Source organism: Heliangelus exortis, chromosome 26 (assembly GCF_036169615.1).
Source record: "Heliangelus exortis chromosome 26, bHelExo1.hap1, whole genome shotgun sequence".
NCBI lineage: Eukaryota > Metazoa > Chordata > Aves > Apodiformes > Trochilidae > Heliangelus > Heliangelus exortis.
In genome coordinates this window covers 5,122,410-5,128,409 of record NC_092447.1, presented here as the reverse complement: position 1 = coordinate 5,128,409, position 6,000 = coordinate 5,122,410, and positions in this window count along the sequence as shown.

Genomic DNA, 6,000 nt, shown 5'->3' with positions numbered 1-6,000 from the left:
CTGTCTGACTTGCTGGTGGGATTCTCAGGGTGATTTCATCCCCTCCAAGAGTTTTCTTTCCTGTTGGCACAAATATTTACTCATAGCTCTTTGTAGGAAATACAATATATTGCAATATATGTTCTCCTAGGAATTGCACAGGGGCAGATTTTCCAGCAGCAGAAAGAAACAGATGCTCAGTGCAGATCAAAACAAATAGAAAACATTATATATGTTAATATTTTTATTACACTTTTATTTTTACTACGTCATTTATTATTATACTTAATATAATTTTATTTTTATTTTTATGACATGTCCTTTTATGTCAATATTAACCTATTCTATATGTTACTAATAATTATATGTGTTAAATATTTTTCCCCACCTCCATATTCAGTCTCCATTAGCTGAATCCTGACCATTTGCTCTTTGACTTTCACATGCAACCGTGCAGAAGCAGCTCAGATAACCCCTACCTACAGAGCCCTCTGCCCTGTAGTTCAGCCCCATCAGACCTCACATCTGATTGTGGGGCTGCCAAAACCAGAGAGATCTCCCTAAAACGCTTGAGATGTCTTTTTGTCCAGGCATGGGAAGGCCCAACCCCTAAAACTTGATGCTGAATTTCTACTTGAGGAGCATTTTCAGCCTGAAGGAGGCTGTGACTCCTCTAGCAAGGAGCTGGAATGACCAAGCAGCTCCTGGCTAAAGCTGTGTTTCTGCAGCAGACCCAGCCCCATCCCTGTGCAAGCTCCGTGCCCTCCTTCCCTCACTGATTTGTTGGTGTGCAAATCCTCCCCCTGCCATGCCTTTGGGAGGAATGACAGAGGTGAAAGAGCAGGGAAGAGCAAGCAAAGAGCTGCTCCCTGGGTGTGCCAACACTAAAACCTTTCCTGCAGCAGCCCCCTGGCCTTTCGCTCGCCCGTTGGGTCATGCTTCTAAATTACAGGCTCATTACATCTTGGTTATATCCATTTATTTATTTATGCTGAGCTTTCCATCCCTGAGCACTCTGGAATCTGCTAAGCACCTCCAGACAACCTGTGCCCAGGAGAGAGATGAGATCTGCTGAGAGAACACCAGGGAGAAGCACCAAGAGGCTCCTGTGAGCAGGGCTGGGGGTTGTGGTGTCACTCAGGAGGTGTTTTGGAGCTGGGTGTGAAGGATGAAGATGCTCTGACTCTGGTTGGTGTCCATCATCCCTTTTGTCTCTCTCCATCTCTTGGTTTCCTGCTGGCCCTGAAAGATCTTGGGGGTGGAATGTGGGGTGGAGCCACTGCTCATTCTGAGCTTGCAGAGGGGTTTTTTCCTCTGTGATTTTTTTTTTTTTTTTTTTTTTTTTTTTTCAGCTTTAATCTACCAGCTCTGAGCACTGGAGGTGGGGAATATTAGAGGGAAACTTTTTGGCTGATGGTGAGGACCAAGGCAGGATTTCTAGGGTGATTTATGCTATATCATCACCATGGGTGTTGTCCTACTTGTGTCACCTCCATGGTGTGGCTCCAACTCCAGCTATAAAATACCCCCTGACTACCAGTTTGGGCACTGTTCCTGACTTTTGAAACACTTTTACCCCCCTTTGCTCACCCTCAGTGCTCAGGTTTTGAGGGTAGGTAGCCAACTTGGTGTTGCCCTGACACCTTTATTCCCAAGAGACCGGATCGTTGGCTGGCAAAATTTATCTGCTGAAGGCTCTAAAGAAGTCCCAGGAGAGAAAAAAAAATGGGAGATGCTGGGATAAAATCAGCTGAACCCCTCAAGTGGGTTTCTAGCTGGGGTACCAAGTGATGGGTGTCCAGCCATGGTCCTTCCCCACTCACAGGTCTCTGGTAGGTGGAGTGAGAGCACGTGGAGAGGCACCACACCAGAGCAATTAGCTCCTGAGAAACTTTCCACCATCCAGAACAATGGTTGGCTGGGTTCTCATCTGATTGAATTAATGATATTCTAACAAGGGACGGGGTTTTGTTGGGTTTTGATTTTTTTATTTTTTTTTTTTTTCTCCTCCTCCTTTCAGATTTTCTCATTTGGAAGGAATTGCTCGTCGTAAATTACACTTATAAAAATTAGGCCGGTGTTTTGTATTGTTTACAACAAGCACTTCAGGGTTATGGATGTTACTCATTGATTTATAATGCTTCATTTTTCTTTCCCCCCCCCCTTACCTACCCCCACCCCGTTCCAGCTCCTCATAAATCAAGCAGAGATGTCAACCCTGTGTCAACATTTCCCTCAGCCGGCAAGTCACAGGCAAGTTGGGGCAGCAGATCTCGGGGAGAAGGTTGACTCTTCTCCTTCACTGTCTTTCCCATTTTGATGAAACAATAAGAAGGTGAGGCTGGCACTTGTCAGTTATTTTCTGAGTCACATTTCATTAGGGCCTTTTTTTCAAACACTCTTGGAGAACAATGTTGGAGGTGAGCGACTCCAAACAACTCGTGTTCCCGCTTGTGCACTTGGGGGATTCAGGCAGCAGCTGCCCTGGAATTACACTGGGAAGGCTCAACAGGTGTCTGGTGGTCCTGGACCACATCTGGGTGATGTCAAACAGCTCTCATCTGGCAGGCTTCTCTTCTCCCTTGACCCCAATGAGCTCCTGTGATCACCAAAAAGAGCCTGAAGAGGTGGTTGGGTTGGTATTTGGGTTCTCCAAGAAGTGATTGGGCTTCCAGGAGGGTTCAAAGGAATTTGGGGAGAGCTGGGCAGAATTAATGGGGGTGACCCAGAGATGGAGGCTGGGTAAACCCCAAAAGAAGCAGGATTTAAGGGGTTTTGGTGAGGAACATTGCATGAGCCTGCAGTGTAAGGGGCTGAGATTTCAGTGAAGTTAATGGGAGTCAGAGACTGAAGGACCTCTCAGAACCTCTATCAGTGTCTTTTTTCATCCCAGGGTAAGTCAGTCCCTTTGGAAAACTGGGAAGAAAACATTCCATTCCCTGACAAAGTTGCTAAGAAGCACCAGAGGTCTGGCAAAGAACATCCCAAGATGTGGGTGGGTTTTACAGTTCCCTGCAGCAGGTCAGGGCCAGCGTGTGACCTCCAGAGCTCCCAGGTTGGGGATGATGCCCCATGAAACCCATTCCACAGGGCTGAACGTGCACAGAGGCACAGAATGGTTTGGGTTGGAAGGGGTGTGAAAGGTGTGTGAGGTTGTGGATTTTGTTTGGGTTGAACTTCAAAATTAAGTGCAGTCACCAGGGATTGCAGAGCTCCCTTCCTCCTGCCCCACACCTGCATCAGCAGCAGGCACTTGAGGAGGAGCCGAGCTTCACGTTGTACCCCAAAGGGCCTGGTAGAGGCAGGTATGTGTGTGTGGGGCTATCTCGTCTAATTCCTGCCCACACCAGGAGGACTTATCCTAAGCAAGAAGGCTCGCCCAGTTTTAATAACCAAAAAAGTAAATAAAAACATTTTAATGAGCCGCTGCTGGTAATTAACCCCGCTGAAAAGCAGATGTCTCCCTGAAGAGCTCCCGAGGCAGCCACTTGCACAAGGCGGATCCCATTAGGTGGATGGGAGCTGATTATTAAAAGAAAACATTTAGCAAAAGGCAGAACAGGATATTCATCTGCTATTACATAATGGTGAGATTGGATGTGAGGAGCCCTGCGAGTCTCCCAGCCCTCGCCGAGTGAAGGGTATTTATGGCCTCCGATGTGAAACAGTCCTCCTTGTTTTTCCAAGGCGAGAGGGGGAGATCTTTCAAGAGATAATAAATAAAAATGGGCTCTCTCCCTGCTTTAACATGAAGCAAGACGAGTCCTCTGGATTAGTTTGGATTAGTCTGTTGCTGGTGGCGCAGAGGTTTGGCGCCCGGCCATTTATTCACCTAGAAGACGTAGAGCTAATTGGAAAAGCACCTGCGAGGAGATGTAGCTCACCACCTGCACTTTGCTGAAATAAAATAAGCCTACATAATTGACTACATTACCTATTAATGTTATGAAATCACCCCCGGGCCTTTTTATTATATTATTATTATTATCATCGTCATCTCCTCCTGCCCTCCTCCCCTCCTCATCTCCTTCCCCAAGCTTTTATGAATTAAACTTTTGTCTCTTGCTTTTTTCTTAGAAGCCTCAGGGTTGTGCCACCCCTGCAAGACCAGGGGTTGCTCTGATGGACTCATTCTCCCTGCAGTGGAAACCTGGGAAGTGAAATCCTTCTTGGTAGGAAGAAAAAAGAGTTTGACATTTACCTCCTTGTTCTCATAGAATCATTTCGGTTGGGAAAGACCTTTAAGATCATCAAGTCCTACCACTTAATGGGATAAAGACTTCTTGATCACTCCCTTTTTCCCCAAAAAAGTCCACTGGGAGTCTTTTGACTGCTCCATGTGGCTGTTGGGATAACTCAGAGCAGTCTCCTGATGTAAAAAACCTTCTTGGCTTTTTTTGTTTGCAGAGGGTGGACTTTACCCAGGCATCATCATCAGAAGACCTTTGGGGGTTGGGGTGGTGGATTGCTCTGGAGACAGGTGAGCTCTCAGCCTTGTAGTGACCATGTTTGAAAATCCACTGGTCACCCCAAACCTTTGGAAGACTTTGTGCTTGGAAGTGCAAGGATTAAGTGCAGTGAGAGTGAGACAGCAGGCACAGGCAAAGAGAGGACACTTGGTCAGGGGTGGGTGGCCTCAGACTTGCATGCTGAGATCCAACCCTGGTTCTGGCAGTGTCCAAGTCTTTCAGGGATTAAAAGCCTCGGCTGAAAACCTCTGTTGCTGCATAATTGCTGGGAAAAGGAAGGCAGAGATGGGAAGACTCGTGGAGAAGAGCCATAGGGAATTCCTCCTGCTTTATCTTCTCCCCCCTCCCGGCAACTTTTCCATGAGCTTGAACCAAACCCAACCACATCTCTTTGTGGCTTCTAAAAAACCAGATGAAATGTTTCAGGGCATTTCCTTGGCTTTTGCTCATCCCTATGGGAGAGGAAAGAAACCTGAAGCTCCTGTGGTCAGAGGCTCTGTGCCAAACCATGGGCCTGACTTCCAGAGTGGCAGGATGGGGAATGGAATTCAGGAGCCAAGTTGGTTGCCAAGTCAGCTGAAGTGCTTAACTTTGCTCCAGCTGAGAAGCCTTCATCCGTGGCATCAGGGCACCACAGATGCTCTGGGCTTTCAGGGTGGATGAGCAGCCCTGGTTTTTCTTTGCCATTTGGAATCAGGAGAGGAGAGTGTGTGATTATTGTGCCTGGCTGATAATTACTGCAGCTCTGTATTGATAATTATTGACCTGGCCATCCAAATGATTGCTTTATTTTCAGATTAAATAAATATACACAAAACAACCAGGGTTGAGGGGAGGGTGGGTTGAAACCTTTTAGGCAGTAGTAGAGAATTTGCAGGTGTTGTGAGCCAGAGCAGAGTCCTCAGCACAGGTTTGTAGAAGCCACCAGTGATATCTCCAGGCTGGGAATCAGAAGTACTCAGGTTTTTACAGCCCTGAATTGCTGAGGTTTACCAAAGTTACCATCCTGTTGTGTGAAATGAGTGGCTATTTCACAGATAAACTCTATTTTTTTTTCCTGCAAAGGCAGCAGTTCAATAAATAATTAATGTTTCTTAATCCTGTAGCTATTTCTCTCGCTGTTAAAAAAAATTAATTGGTTTTCCATCATCTCTTTCCCTCTGACCTGGAGGTATCTGGCACAGCATCCTTGCCCCTGCTATAACACGCTCCTTGTAATCTCTGTCATGCCCATGGTAGAGAATCTGGGGGATAAACAAACTCATCAGAGATATTAGAGGCACCTCCAGGAAGATTTAGTCATCCTAACACTTCACTTCAGCAGCATCCATCTGTCTGGGAATAATTAAACCTCTCCAGCCCTGATGAGGTAAGTGCTGTGCTCCTGGTGTGCAGACGGGTAAACAGAGTCACAGAGAGGTTACACTCTGTGCCCCAGACCACACAGTGAGCTGGTGGCATGGCTGAAAAAGAGAAAAAAACCAATAAATCCCCATTTTCTCTGTGGTTCCAAGGCCACATCACCTCTGAGAGGGGTTGTAGGGCACCCATC